We start from the raw sequence: 16,384 nt of genomic DNA, 5'->3' as shown, positions 1-16,384 counted from the left end.
GATTACTATTAAGGATTTAAAACATTTAATGTGTGTGTGAGAATTTTAGCCCTTGATGTTATGTGCTGGAAATCAAAAGTCTATGGTGCTGATCCGGCAAGATTCTTAAGAAAGTACCTAACTTTAAGCTCTGAGTAGTCCCAATGACTATAGTGGGATTAATCACATACTTAAAGTTAGGCGTGTGCTTAAGCATCCTACTGAACAAGGCTTGTATAGTCACTTGGGAAGTACCAACAGATTTACTATACATTCTCTCATCTCCATGTCAGTGTGCCTGAGTCCCATTCTGCAAAAATCCCCCTGGAGGATAGCAGAGATGTTAAATTTCCATGGTCCATTTATTCCTTGGTCTCTCTGCTCAAGCTGCCAGCGTGGGAAGAAATTAGTGCCAAATACTGATGGAATTATGGGTTTTGTGGAGAGGACATGAAACATTTTTTTAACTCCAACTCCTATCATGGAGTCCCAAAAATGTCTGATGGTAATGACTTTTGGTCCTGACTGACTAAATATGATTCAGATTCTGGACGTGTCACTAATCACCAAAACTAGTTACCTGCTACAAGTGTAGCTTGAAGTTGCAGACACATTGCTAACCACAAAAAAAACCCTCCTACACGCTCCAGGCTGCAGATTCTAATCCGACCCACATCACTAGCCATCAAAGAAATTTTACTTGTTTTGGGTGATGGGTTTGAATCCTGTGGCAACACCAAGAAGGGCGGGAGCGGGAGGAAGACTGCCAGTGACAAGTTTGAATCCCAACCATGTTACTACACCACCAAATAACATTATATATTGCAGGTGGGGAGTTCTAGTGCCAGCCATGTTGCAAACCACCCAAAAGCCATTAACTACGGCAGGTGTTGGGCTCGATTCCAGATTTAGCCATGTTGCCAACCATCCAAAAGCCTATATCCTCTGCAGGTGGTGTACTTGGCACCTAGCCATTTTACTAACAAGGCCAAAATCAATATCTGCTGCAGGTGGTGAGTTCAAGTCCTAATCATACCGTTAAGCATGTCAAAGCCAATATCTGCTGCAGATGGTGGGCTTGAGACTCAGCCGCATCATTAATCATGTCAAAGCCAATAACTGGTGCAGGCGATGGGTTTGAGACGCAGCCATGTCACTAGCCATGCCAAAGGAAATACCCACTGCACGTGGTGGGTTCGAGTCCTGCCTCCAAACGCCTTTTGTCACCTGTAGGAAAAGTTAAGACACATTGGATACCACTTTGGACCATTAACTATTTGGCCTTCATCAGGCAGCACAATCAAGGCAGAACTACTCGCCACAAGGCCCTTAAAAGGTAGCACTAGCCATTTCTTGGTTCCCTCCCCACTAATCTCCATCTTCCCAGTCATTTCTGGACATGTGTCACTGGGATCAACCTAAAAAAAAAGTCCCTTTCTATCACCAACCTCCCTCCCAGAGAATCCCCCAAAAATTTGTGCCTCAGACAAACTTCCCCATGACAGGTTAGGGTGCGCCTAGCTCCCAGTGATGTCACCTCAGTCAGCCAATCAGAGGACGGCGTTGGAGCCGAGGAGGAAATGACGTCACCGTATCCCTCCGCCGGCCCGGTCCCCTTTTTGTGTGTGTGTGTGTGTGTCTGTTGGTCCTTTCTGTGTGTATCAACCCGCAGCTTCTTTTTTTTCGGAAGGGGGGGCAAAAATATTTGTGGGGAGCTGATGCAACCTGCCCTCCCCTCCCGGCCACTTCGCCCTGTAAGAGGTTGTGTGGGGTGCGTGTCACTTTAAGAGCGTGTGCGAGCGAGCCAAGCTCTGCTGAGGCGGCGGCGGCGGCGGCGGGAGACGGAGCGAAAGGTGAGTTGGCACGAGTCCGTTATGTGTGTGTGGGGGCGGACGCTGCAGAATCAATCAGACTCGGGGGGGGGGTCGCGAGGGGGGAGAGGCTGGCGGCGCGCGCGCACGACAAGAATGCGGGTGGCGGTGACCGTTGGAACCGGTTCGAACCGCCCGGGTCTGTGAGCGGGTGGGGGGTGGGCAGCGCGCGCCGTACACAAAGCGGCCGCCAGACGCGCTTAGCGGGGAGGGAGGAAGGGATCGGGGTTCCTGAGGGGAGGGGGGAGGAGCTGCTCCCGCTGGGCGGCGGAATATCGCCTTGCTCGCTCTCTCGCCTTCGCTGACTGGGAGGCGGAGTGATCCGCATACCCCTCCTCCCTCTGAGGGGAGGGGAGTGATGCGGTTTGGCTGCTCCCTCCGCGTCAGCCCCTTCCCCGGCTGGCTGGAGACGAACATAACGGGTTAAACATTGCACCGAGCAACCCATGCGCCGTCCAAAAGTGCCTCCCACGCTGGTTCCCGTCCCTGCGGGGGGAAGGATTGCGGATTCCCTTGTCTCCTTGCCTCCCACCCCCTTCCTAGGGCTGCTGCTTCTGGGTGGGCGGCCATGTTGGGCACAGGGATTATTTTCTCTACCTTTTCTTCCCTAGCAGCCGCAATAAATGGAAGCTAGTCTGTTTTCATTCCTGTGGGGAAGGTGCCACCCCCATCCTTTTCAATGAAAATGAACTGGGGGAGTCCACCTAGTTGTCCTTCTGAGTGGAGTGGGGGGGGCGGGGTTTGGCCTTCCTGCTGTTCCCCCGACCCTCAGAGTGAGCCCCCCCTTTGCCTACCCACTTCAGCGAGAGGGTCCCCTTAGCCAGCCCGCCGCTCTCCTCAGAGAAAGGAGGCGGATCCCTTAGCCTGACTGTCACTCTCAGAGGGGACCCCTTGGCCTGAGTGCCTCAACGAGGGCTTGCTCTGGCCATACTTGCCCCCAAAGTGAAGGGGATTGGGTCTCCTTAGCCTGCACGCCACTTCCCTCCGGGGAGTGAGTGTGGCTCCCCTCAGCCTGGCTGCCTCAATGAACCTGGAGGTCCCCATAGCATGTGTTTCGCTCCTCCCAGCGTGAGGTGGAACCATTTAGCTTCCCCGCTGCTTTTCCCCCTTCAGAGTGTCTGAGAAACCTCAGACACCTGACATTAGGGCATCTTTTAACTTGCCCTCTGCTTACCCTGGTTGTGGCGGGAGGAATATATGGGGATGGGTACAGACATCAACATCCCACATGCACCAACAAGAAGCTCTCTCCTTTGTGAACTCGGCAGCAGTTGCTATCACCAAGACACATCAAACAGGACACAAGTGACTTATTCTTGCAGGGCTGCTGCTCCTTTTAGGGGACATCCTGCAGCCATTTGAGACTAATGGCCTTGATCCACATCCCACTGTCCAGCAGTTTGTCACAGAAATTAACAGTCTGCCTCACTAGATGTATCTCAATGCACATTTCTAAATTACACATCAGTGTGAATTAAAGAAGACACTACCTGGGTTCATCCATCCACCACATCATTCCAAACGGCCTCTGGCCGCTATCTGCTTGGAGCTCCAGTCTGGGTTGGGGTTCTGCAAATATTCTGGTTTCCCCTCTTTTTCCCCCCCACGTGTACGTGTGGATACATTGTTAGTAATTATGAGCATCACAGCACAAATGCTCAGACACTAATTACTCCCCTTATCTTTCAACTGGGTTCATATATCCAGACCCTGAATCCACAAAGAGCCCTATCGAAGTCTGTGGGGTTCTTTGTGGGTCCTCCTGCGCAGAGCCGTTTGCAAGATCAGTGCCAAAGGTGATGAGCATGTTATAAAAACTAGATTGAACAGACCTGCTGTTCATGGGCAGGCCCAGGCTCCCAGCAGGTCTCTCCCATAGCCTGGATCTCGTATATGAGACCCCACAATGATAAGGCTAGTCTAGATGCACAAGTATATCAGAAAGCAAGTTAAATATATTTTTTTCTTTTGCAGTTCAAAATGCAAGAACAGATATACAATAATAATACATTTTAATTAATAGCTATCCCACACTTGAAAGACTTTAATAAAATGTGTAACAAACCAAAGTGATAATGTTTGTATACATTTTAATATGCCCTTTAAAGTAATCCTGGTAGTCAGTGAACTAAATGAACCATGTCAGCCAATGAAAAATAAATTTGCCTTGCCCTAGAGGAGGTAATGCCTCTGACATATCAAACAACTCTCTCGCCCCCATGAACTTCACCTGAGGTGCTATAAAAAGGGTCAAAATAGTCATATCAACAACAATTAAAACATCATATGAAACCGAGTATAGATTCTTTGCTTTTCAACTAATATCCAGTCTGGTTTCAGTTTTATATCCAATATGCTGTCTTGGCAAAATACTCCTTGTAGTCAGTGGACGTTTTGTCAGAGTAAGGATTGCAGGATTTGCCTCAATAGCAGAGGAATATATCCTCCCCTAATCATGGTATTCATTTATTATATGTTATTAAGAAACATTCCAGTTCCATCAATTATCATAGCTCTTGTAAAGATGAAACATGTTCCCTGCCCCTGAATGCTTACAATCAAAATAGGGGGATGACATATAGAAGACAAGAAATAAGATGAAAGTTTAGGTGAGGGGAGTGTGTGGAGGCAAGAAGGGAGGTGGGATGGAGAGAAGAGATGGGCTTAGAGGAGGAAGAGAGGTTGACTTGATGCATTTATACATTCCATTTATGTCTAACGTCCTTGATAAAGAATCAAATGAAGCATCATTAGTTAGCTTTGTTTTTCAAGTGAGGAGGTTCCTTTTATTTATTTTTTTTAAACTTTATTTTGTTTTCAGGCCTATCCTGGTCATGTTTTTTAGTAAATGGGAAAGAAAATGTAAGTGGCAATTACATATTAATGCAGATGATATTTTTTCACACTGAGAGGAAAACAACAGTTGTGAGAGAGGACTGAAATATTAGCTGGGATATATTATAAGTGCTCTTGAATAAAATCTTTGGTAGCAAATCCAGACTGGTGTAAAAAATGGTGATGAACTTGTTTGGCAAGGAATGTGCACAAAGCTATAATTTAGTGTTTAAAATTAGTCTTCTGGGATACAGATAATAATCTTGGCTCAAATCCTGCAATTCTTAGTCAAAACTCATTGGATTAGATTCTGCACTAGTGAAGGGACAGAGAGAAGGCAGTTTGTGCATCTACTAATTCAACACTATTCTCAGCTAGGACAGTCCAAATCATGCATCTGCTTCGGTGGCCTCTGTGGGCATTATTGCAGACACAGAATCATCAGGGCACAGGTGTGTACTGGGCATGCCTCCTACCCCTGACACACCTCCTCTCCTGGCCCCATCCCAGAATGCCCCCTGATTGAGAGCCTGAGAGCAGTTGCAAAGATCTCCTGGAGAGGCTTTCACCTCCTTTGCACCAGTTTACCCTAGTTGGCATAAGAGAGGTTGCAGGGCAATGATGAATCAGGGCCCATTGCCTTCAATCGATATTTTACCTAAGACTTGCAGGATTCAATCCCTTTGTGTCCAAACTAAAATTATCCTGCTATATTCTTTGGGGAGAAATAAATCCAGACTTTTAAATCAGAGTTTATAGGTTTGCTGTGTTGTGTTCAGATTAAATTACATTCCTGTTTTAGTGTTATTTCCATGATGAGCATTCAATCTTATATTGCAATCAGTGGGCCATGAGTGTAAGATGCCTGTTGGAAACAATGCAGAGTTTTGGGTAAAAAATTAACAATATGGTCCAATACTTAGACTGATCATCCCTGCAGGTTCCCTTGTTTTAAAAGATAACTGTCTTCATTTTATACCCTGTAAATTCACATGAAGTCAAGTACTCCTCACCATGTTTGTTGTATTTGTGAATAAAGTTTTTTTAAATTAAAATTCACATTTGTGAGCATTGGTGGTGGTGAATGTTGTTTAAAATGACATAATTTGCAATTAATTAATTTGGGGGAGCTGAAAGGTCAGAGACTGGAAATCTATTTCCATTTTGCTTTGATTCTGGTTTTAATAATGAGGAGGGCTTTATGTTGAGTGAGACAGTATTAACTAGTGGTTTCAGCAGGGGACCAGAAGTCAAAGCTCCTTGATTCTCTTTAATGCTTTTATATAAATTGCTATATTTCAGTGGTCCCCAACCTTTTCCATGTGGCAGGCGCTGGAATGCCGCTGAGAAGTGGCGACGTCAGGAAGGGTCACCACTGAAATGCTGCCAAAATACAGCATTGTCAAGAGGCGTTGCCATCAAAATGACACCAAAAATCAGTGGCATTTCAGCGGCAACACTTCTTGTCATTGCCGCTTCTTGGCGGCTGCATGTCCAGCAGCCAGTAGGCGAGCGCACAGAGATGCCCCGGCAGGTGCCATGGCGCCCACGGGCTCCGCGTTGGGGACCCCTGCTATATTTGATCCTGGGCAAGTCAATTCACAGCTCTTTGCTTCAGTTTCCCCATCTATAAAATGTTTATAAAAATATTTCCCTACTTCATGTGGATGTTGCGAGAATTAATTAATGTTTGTAAAAAGCTTTGAATTTCTAGAATAAATGACGCTATAGAAATAGAAAATATTATTTAATCTTAAAATAAAGTTGTTTTTTAACCACCCATATAGTAGGATGGATATTCACTTGTATCTGATATTCTATCCCCAAGACTGCCTGTATTGGAGAGGAGGTCACTATTTAGCAGAAAGTAGGCCAACAGCAGTAGCCTAACAAGTGTTGATTTATATAGATTTATTTTTTTAGATTCAAAACGTTAAATAAAACTTATACACTAAAAGCATGTCCTGTCATGCAAGCTTTCAAGAATACTGTAGAGAGAATCTTGAATTTGCAGTCCTTAAAAAGTTTTTGTATGGGGGGGTCCTGGGGGTGTAACTCATTTTGTGTCAAGTAATATAGACTTGAGAGAGAAATAGTAAATATATAATTTCATGACCTAGATATCACTTCAGTGAGCCACAGCTGCCTTATTCTACAGCTGTCTTGTAGACTCCAGTACCCACAGGTGCTTCTGATAAACACATTTGGGACCCGATTCTCTTCACTTACTTACATCTGTATAAATTACTACTAACTAAATTGAAGTTAATGGAGCTACATTAGGGTAAATCTTAATTAGTTGAGAATCAGGTCCTTAATTTGTGGTTTTTTTGGTGGTAGGATTTGAAGTAGCTGAATTTTGTTTGATGAGATGCTTTTTGAAGGTTTAAAAATAGCACTAAATTTTTAAAACAAAAAAGAAAAACTCTCCTTCTTCCTAGCTGTTTCATCAAGCTTTCTGGAGAAAAATAGCAGTTCATAATTGTTACATTTTATATCTATCTAATTGTACAGGATGGCAGTTTATTAATTTTAATAAATACAGTTGGAGCCTAGATCAGATGCCAAATTTCAGTTGAAATTAGACAAGCAGCTTTTTGCTGCTAGGCGAGAAGGAAAAAAGACCTTTCTCAAATTTAGGGTAATCTGTCTACTTGGATGCAAATTCAGATTTTTATTTCTGGCTCTCCACCAGTGAAGGTAGCTGTTTTAGCAGAATGTATAATCAAATGCTAACCTTTTTAATACAAGAACATAATGACCATTGGCTTAATTATTTTTTTCCTTGTGGTAAAGATGAATATGAGCCATGTTGGTCCACATGAGCCAAAGGGGCCATATTTTGTAATTGTGCCAATTAATTATGTATAATTAATACACACTGGCTTTCAACACTATAAAGGTCTTTTCCCACATTTCAGCTGATAGCAGGGGGCAAATGCATCTAAAATGTTTTATTTCTCGTAGTATATTTAGCACATTTAGTGATTGTTGGGGTTTTTTTGGCATCCATATTTGCAAGTAAGCAATCTGCCAGTTATGAGCTAAAAAGCTAAATGTAGAGTATTTATCACTGGAATTATTCATTTTATTGAGCAGGGGCTTATTACTTACAAAAATATTCAAGATCAAAGCTGCGAAAAACAAAGCTGCTACATTGTAGAAGAGAGAAGACATTTTCTTAGTTGAGCTGATATGAACAGATGAAATACCATGCACTTAATGCAAGTTAGTGTCAAAGAAGGCTTGTAGCTATGGTCTCTTTAACGTTTTATCATAGTTTCTTTTTAATAATTATGAGGTGTTGAATTATGTATTCTTAATAATGTGTGGAAAGAGATTTCCTTAATGTAATTTTAAACTTCATAGCTTTTACCTTACTGGATAGACGTACACGTGCATGCTTTACTTTACAGATCTGACTATCTGTCTTAAATATTTATAAAGTGCCTATCAATATTATGTCTAGGCACTATTACTCATTTAGTAGGGAGTAATATGACTCCAGACAAATGTTTACTGTTTTAAGTGTCACCATTCTTTTATTATCTCAATGAAGCTTTATTGCATGGAATTCTTTTCTAGATGTTTCTAAGAGAACGAAAATTTAAAATCACAAATATGCAGGCATTTGTTAATTGAGACAATGACCTACTAGAAACATGCATAGATCTATCTCATGGTTTTGGATTTTTTTAAAATAAGTTCAAATGTAATTTTTATAAATTTGTACTAAAGGAGAGAAAAAAATGATATTTAGGACATACGGAGTCTGATTTTTCCCTGCTATGCAGTGCTTAAAGGTAGATTGATACTGCAGACCCTTCTTTTGTTTTATTTGTCAGGGGGTGTTTCCTTATCTTTTGTCATCCAGAAATTATTCTTATTTTGAATGAGGGGGAGTTTGGTCTTGTGGTTAACACACTGGACTAGGACATTAGAAACCTGGATTCTGTTTCTGACTGTGCAAAGACTTCCTGTGGAATATTGGGCAAGTCACTTTGAGTCTTAGGGAAATATTCTCCTCATTTTAAAGATGCTATCTCCTGGGGTTATTAAGATAAATAGAATACATTAGTAATGTTTCTGAAATGCTCAGATACTATGTTGATGAGTGCTCTGTAGTGATACTTAAATAATAGAAATAGCAGAGGTGATATAATTCAACATAATAATTTACTTAAGAAAAATAGTTTTCCCTTGAAAGTGATTCATAGATTCTAGACTGGAAGGGACCTCAAGAGGTCATCGAGTCCAGTCCCCTGCCCTCGTGGCAGGACCAAATACTGTCTAGACCATCCCGAATAGACATTTATCTAACCTACTGTTAAATATCTCCAGAGTTGGAGATTCCACAACTGCCCAAGGCAATTTATTGCTGGAGCTGGTTCCATATTGTGAGAGATCTTCATTTAAGTTTTTATGAAAAACACTTGTTTAATTCATTTTAAAGGAACACAGAAGCCTAACATACTAACTATAATGTACAATTAGTCAAGTGTATGATGATGAGTTATGGATTTTTTTCTAATATTTTATTTGGCAATTAAGATTCTTATTATTTTTACCAGTCAGCTGTTCATTTGTTTTATTTTCCCATTGGTTACCAGGTTTTTTGTTCACTGAACAAGCTTCTTTTAAGCAAATATTTGTATGAGTTCAGTGGACATATGGAGCAACGGGGTTACTGAATGGACACGTGCTTAAACAGATGTAAAGGAGATTGGTTGTTCTAAACTGGAATAACCTTGCTGAAATAGTATGTTAAATTTATGAACGTTTTGTATATTATCTTGTCAGGAGAAAAAAGAGTAAACTATTAGGGTGAATTGATCATTTTTCTCAGTATGGCTTCTCATAGCAACAGCTACGTAAATGCACTTGCTTATTATTTGCTAGATATGCAAGAAAAGCAGTAGTAGCCATTTTGTTGATGAATGTATACAAATTCAAATCCTCATTCTGTTCTTTTTCTTTTACGTACCTCCCAGTGCAGTTATGACCTATCTTTGTCATGTAACTTAACTTACTTGTCTAGAGTTCCTGGTATCCTGTAAACGTTCTTTGATTAAAAGAGAAAGAAGTGAAGAACAAAAAAACTCAAAATGTTTTAAATAGATGTGATGAGGAAAGGCCCAGTTCTGAAAACCCTTACTTATGTGAATGATCCTTGCTCAGACATGGATGGTTATAGCAACCGCCACACCTCCCCTCCTGCCCAGGAGCCACATGGTTCCCCACACCTGCTTCTCTCCTTGGGAAACCTTGTAAAGGAATTCTAGTCTCAGTCCAGCACTTTTCAAGAGCACTAAATCCACAATGTTTTTGAAAGTGATTTGTACTGACATGCGAATTTACATACTTAAATAATTAAAATAAAATGTCACGCATGGAACAGCACAAAACTTGGCTGCTGAGTGCTTGCTAATGAAAAATTACGATTTTGAAACAGTTTATCCAGTTCTTTAAGCTTCCTCTTCCCCAATGGAATATGAACACTACATTTTACACCAAGTGCCTCATTTTATACTTAAAAAAAAAATAAAATAAAATAAAAGGATCTCACAGATATATGCCATGTAAACATCTCATGATATGAAATGACAATCTGTTTTCCTACTAATAGATATTTGTTTCAGGTTTAATGCCTATTATATAACAATCTATTAGTTTTGCAAAGAGTTGTCACTCCGGGTTATATTTTTAAATACATGTAAACATATATTTTAAGAATGATTAAAAAAAGGTATTTAGAGGAAGCCCATATCTCTAGTCATGTGCAAGAGTTTGTTTTTTTTAACCTCAGTACTCTGCTATTCTACAGATATGAAAATGATGAAAAGCGGGGGCTACTGCTATTACTCTGAATAAAACTGTATATGACCTAGTTAAGGTTCTAATCAAGTCTATGAACTAATGTTAAAAGATAAAATGGTTCAGTACTTTCCCCAAGTTGATTTTCATGCTTAACCACATACCACCACTGTGTTGCCCTAACAACCTAACCCTCTTGAGTTCCTCTGTTTTTTAATACAACAAATACTCTGTAATTATATCTCATAACTCATTGTTTCCTTGTGTATAGTCTTATTTAGGTTTCAGTCCTGCAAACAATTGTGTATAACTTTACTCTGTGGAGTTGGTTCATGCGCTTACTACCCAAGCTTTTTTTTTTTTTTTTTAATTAAAGAAGTCCCATTCAAATCAGTATTGTTACCCCTTTTTGACTGAAGTGGTAGCCAAATTTCAGGGTTCTGAGGGTTGTTTCTTTTAGGAGGAGAAATTGCTGATAGAGTTGGGTATCTTTGGTGCAATCCTGTTTATTTACAAAGAATGTACAACATTCTGCTTCCCTGAACCCAGGAGGAACCAAACGACGGGAAATTTTTTTTTCTTCACAGGTCTAAGCCCCTTTCCACTCAGCAGCACTTAGCCCAAAAGCTCTCTTCCTAGGCTTCTCTCAGGGCCATCCTGGTTCTGGAAGTATCCTTCACCACTTCAGAGAGACTGTTTGCTCTGGTGCTTCTGTGTATCTCTCTCAGGCCATGGCTACACTTGCAGATGTATAGCGCTTTGGGTTAAACTAGCGTTTGGAGAGCGCACCAGGGAAAGCGCTCCAGTCTGTCCATGCTGACAGCTGCAAGAGCACTGGCGTGGCCACATACGCAGCACTAGTAGCGGCATTTGGAGCGGTGCATTATGTGCAGCTATCCCACAGAACACCTCTTTCCATTCTGGTGCTGTGGCTTGTGGGAAGGGGGTATGGGGTGCGGGGCATTCTGGATCCTGTCCCAACGTCCCGTGATTCATCACTTTGCATCCCAGCAATCCCTGTGTTTCTGTTCACATTTTGCGCGATCTTTCAACGATTTCGGTGCAGAGCGCGCTTTGTCTTCCCTTTTGGTCTGTGTGAATAGAGCCCGAACTGCCACGGAACATGCTGACGAGACTTGCCAGCACGTCTCGTTTGGCAGTCGAGTTACTGCTTAAGATCCAAAGTGACAGTGAGAAGTCCGACGATAATATCGAGTCGTGTAACGCATTCGACATGAAATTGCTTGTCTCATTCATGGACGTGCTCTCCACCGTGGAACGCCACTTTTGGGCTCAGGAACCAAGCACTGAGTGGTGGGATCACATCGTCCTGCAAGTCTGAGATGATGAGCAGTGGCTGCAGAACTTTCGTTTGAGAAAAGCCACTTTCATGGGACTGTGTTCTGCGATTGAGAGCTGCCCTACTGGTGGAGAAGCGGGTGGCTATTGCAATCTGGAAGCTGGCAACTCCAGACAGCTACTGATCGATTGCTAGCCAGTTTGGAGTGGGAAAGTCGATGGTTGGAATTGTGTTGATGCAACTTTGCAGGGCCATTAATCGCATCCTGCTCAGAAGAACCATGACTCCGAGTAATGTGCATGACATTATGGCTGGCTTTGAACAAATGGGTTTGCCTAACTGTGATGGGGTGATAGATAGGACACATATGCCAGAATCAGCTCACCTAGCCTCCGAGTACGTTAACCGAAAGGGATATTTCTCCATGGTTCTCCAGGTGCTTGTAGATCACTGTGGTCATTTCATTGACATTAACGCAGGCTAGCCCGGAAGGGTGCATGATGCACACGCATCTTTCGGAACACTAGCCTGTTCAAGAAGCTACAAGCCGGGACTTTTTTCCCAGACCAGAGGATCACCGTAGGGGAAGTCCAAATGCCTATTGTCATCTTTGGAGACCCCGCTTACTCTTTAATGCTGTGGCTCATGAAACCCTACACAGCCTGGGCAGCAGCCAGGAACGGTTCAACTACAGGCTGAGCTGGTGCTGAATGACTAGGGAGTGTGCTTTTGGCTGTTTGAAGGGCCGCTGGTGCTCTATGGGAAGCTGGACTTGGCTGAAGACAGCATCCTGCGGTTATATCCGTATGCTGTACCCTCCATAATATTTGGGAAGGGAAGGGTGAAAGCTTCACTCGGTCATGGCCCTCGGTGGTTCAACGCTTGGAGGCTGAATTTGCACAGCCAGAGAGCAGAGCTATTAGAGGGGCCCAGCGTGGGGCTGCAAGGATTAGGGATGCCTTGAGGGAGCAATTTGAGGCTGAAAGCCACCAATAATGTCTGGTGCTCTGCACGGCAGTTAAGTACAGTGGCTGTGTTTGGTACACTGACTTGCAGTGCTTGTTGCTTTCCTGGGCTAAGGTATATTTTCCTTTATGCACTAATAAAATATGTTTTCAAAGTAAAAAAAACTGCATTTATTGAAAAGAAAAACCCGATGTAACACAGAAATACCAAAAGGGCAAGAGGATGGGGTGGGGACAGGTTTATTCATAGGCTTGAGTATGTCCTGATCTCATACTCTTGAATCCTGTCTGGAATGCCGCGCACTGAGTGCTGCACTTCGGGATGGCTATAAGGCATGTTGAGAAGGGTTGAGTGCAGTGAATAAGAGTTGTAGTTTTCGTGGGTGGGTGGCAAAGCTACAGGTGTAGGAGGCACCTGGGGGCGGTAAGAACCCGGATGTTGGGGAAAGTGGATTGAGGGGACATGGGGGCACAAGGAGAAGAGTTTTTTGAGACAAGGGCTGCAGGCGGGGTGGGGTGAGCATGGTAGTGTTCTGCCTGCATGGCGACGAGCGTCTGGATAGAGTCTGCTTTGCGCCTTATTATGCTAATCAGCCGTTCTGTGTTTTGCCACCTGTGCGTCATGTTCTCCTGGCAGATCCTCCATTCGCTCTCCTTCCGCCTTTCACTTTTCGTTTACTTTGCTTTTACACGGCCTCTTCCGGAGTCTGTCGGCTGGTGATAAGAATAACAGCTGAGATCTCAAGGTTGCACCTCTGCAGGCAAAATGCAACACTTAACAGAGGCAGCATTGTACACACCAGACAGAGCACTGATTCCCCTGCTCTTAAGGAGGGCAATCACAAGAAATATACTTTGCCTGTCCCAAAGCGAGTGCACGTAACCCACAGGAGCCCCAGAAATGGTGAGTAAGCACAGGGTCCGTGGGGCTGATTGTTTCATGGCTGTACCGTCCTCTGGGTTTCTGTGCCTTTAAGAGAGCCAACAGCTGCAGGGGGCACCTACACTGAACACTGTCCCAACATTCTCCACAGGAGTTTGTCCTGGAAGATATCTCGCTGCTGAGAGTGACAAGAGAAGCAAGGGAGGGTCTTCTCCTACAATGCGGCTTCTGCTCTGGCCCATACGCAGCTTGCCTGTGTGCAGCAATGGTCCCCCATTCTTGCCCAAAGAGCCCATACCTAAAAACTTCCTTCCCGAAAGGAACCTCCTTTGTTGTTTGTCCTTCCCCAAGCACTGGACGCCACGACTGGCTGCCTTCCTCCTGGCTCGAGAACAGCTCCTGGCTGCATGCATCTAGGTATTCCGGGGTGTCTCCCCCTGCCTCAGCATTTCCTCCTCCTCCTCCTCCCACCTGCCCCTTGCTGTGCTGGGCTCGGAAGTGTCCATGGTGGTCATTGCAGCGGAGGTGGGATCGCCCCCAAGTATCGTGTCCAGCTCTTTGTAGAATTTGCAGGTCGGGAGGGCAGCACTGGAGCAGCTGTTTGTGTCGCTGGCTTTGCGGTAGGCATCCTGCAGCTCCTTTACTTTAACCTGATACTGCACCACATCCCGGTCATGACCCCTGATATGTGCCTGAAGGTATCGTAATTCCTATGGCTGGAATGCAGCTGGGACTGCACAGCTTCCTCCCCCCAAACACTGATGAGGTCCGACACCTTGCCATTGCTCCATACTGGGGATCACTTGTGCATGGAGGCATGGCCACCTGGAAGGATGCTCTGAGAGCACTCCACGCCTGGCTGAGCAAACAGGAAGGGGATTTTCAAAATTCCCAGGGAATTTAAAGGGCGGGTCTGATGCTTGATCACCTGAGGAAAGGATGGCAGAGTTTAAAAGTGATGACCAGAGTGGCTAGAACAGGCATTGTGGAACACTTCCGAAGGCCAATCAGAGCTCATTAGATGTCCACACCGGCGCCACAGCGCTCCAGTGAAATCACAACAAAAGTTATTCCTCTCAGGGAAGTGGAGTACCAGAAGTGCTCTAGCCGCAGAGTCAGGGTACGTCCAGACTACGCCGCCGTATCGGCGGGTTAAAATCGATTGCTCGGGGATCGATATATCGCGTCTAATCTAGACGCGATATATCGATCCCCGAGCGCGCTTATATCGATTCCGGAACTCCATCAACCCCAACGGAGTTCCGGAATCGACATGGAGAGCCGCGGACATCGATCCCGCGCTGTCTGGATGGGTGAGTAATTCGATCTTAGATATTCAACTTCAGCTACGTGATCAGCTACGTTATTCACGTAGCTGAAGTTGCGTATCTAAGATCGATTTTCCCCCCCCCCAGTCTGGACGAGCCTTCAGAGTGCTCTACATGCCTTGCCAGCGTGGACGGGGAGTGAGGTAGAGCACTCTTGGCGACTTTATTGCGCTATAATGCGCAAGTGCAGCCAAGGCCTCAGACACTTGCATCCCCCCTCAGTACCTACCAGGATGCTCAATCCCTGAATTTGCTATCAGCCTTCAGGAAGACCCCTTAGCCAGCATGGTCCAGTCACTGTCCAGGCTTGCCATGCTGCTTCAGTTCACAAGTGATGGTTTCCATTGTTTCAGTTATCAGTAAACAATGGATCATTTAATGGTTCCCTCATTTAGCCTGAATGGAAGGTGTGTACTGCACCCGTTGACCCCACCCAGGTCTGTGATCCATTAACACCACTCAGCAAACAGATACTCATAAGCAATCATGACTGAGTATTTGGATGCGTTAAAAAACATTCTCCTTTAGACAATTGCTTTTGAGTGAGTTATGTCCTGAAGTTTGTGAGAGATACAACTTTTGTTTGTCTAGAACTTTGTATTAGGAGTAAAATGACTGTAGCTCAATGATCTGACTTACATTTACAGTTTAGTCCCAGTATGATTACTTTAATTTATGGTGTACTGTATAAAATTAAAATTGCCTTACAACAGCAAGCTAATGAAAACCTTGGTCTGTATTTAAACATTCTGGTCAGCTCTGCTTCTTTGGCTATTGATAACACAGATTGTCTGTAAATGATGAGGATTACTTTTTTGCTTGTTTTCTATTGTCAGCTGTTTACTTTGGCCAGTCTGTCTCAGAATGTTTCTTATCAGATTTAATGGCTGTCAAATGGTGGTAGAGATGACAAAATGCAATCACAGCAGTCTCCTCTTCCACCAAAACATAATCAAGAGGAGAAAAATCCTTTCTGCAAGTGTGAAGCCTCCTTTAGCTATGCTACAGAACTGCCACTTGTTCTCCTTTCAGCCCATTAAGGTGGATCTATAGTAGTTGGAAAGGACAATAGGTTACATCAATAAAAGCAATCTTGAAAATTAGGAAATAAGTTTTCATGGTAACCTATTAAAACCTCTAGTTTCTTTTTTAAAAAATGCAATACGGGTTTTGAAATTACTGGTCTGGGTTAAAGATTTCTGAGGCCATGTCTACACTATCCCTGGGTGAACCCCCACCCCCACCCCCAAGCGACATAAGTTTTGCCAGCTTAAGTGGTGATATGCACAGCGCTGTGTCAGTGGGAGAGCTTCTCGCATTGACATAGCTACCGCCGCTCATTGAGGTGGGGTTTTATTGTGTCGACAGGGGAGCTCTCTCCCGTCAGCATAGAGCAGCTCCACAAGCGA

The 16,384-nt window shown here is 43.9% G+C and overlaps 1 protein-coding gene across 6 annotated transcripts in view; it reads left to right on the top strand.

The window, feature by feature from the left end:
• The first annotated feature begins 1,562 nt into the window (after positions 1-1,562).
• Positions 1,563-16,384, top strand: part of POGZ (pogo transposable element derived with ZNF domain) — a 78,925-nt gene continuing 64,103 nt past the window's right edge. For all 6 annotated transcript variants that reach the window (XM_030542413.1, XM_030542412.1, XM_030542414.1 and 3 more), the window contains exon 1: positions 1,563-1,832. The gene's annotated coding sequence lies outside the window, so the exon portion shown is untranslated. The remainder of the gene's footprint in view (positions 1,833-16,384) is intronic.

The sequence above is a fragment of the Gopherus evgoodei genome, chromosome 24 (genome assembly GCF_007399415.2).
Source record: "Gopherus evgoodei ecotype Sinaloan lineage chromosome 24, rGopEvg1_v1.p, whole genome shotgun sequence".
In the NCBI taxonomy this organism is placed as follows: domain Eukaryota; kingdom Metazoa; phylum Chordata; order Testudines; family Testudinidae; genus Gopherus; species Gopherus evgoodei.
This window is presented reverse-complemented; position numbering and strand designations above follow the sequence as displayed.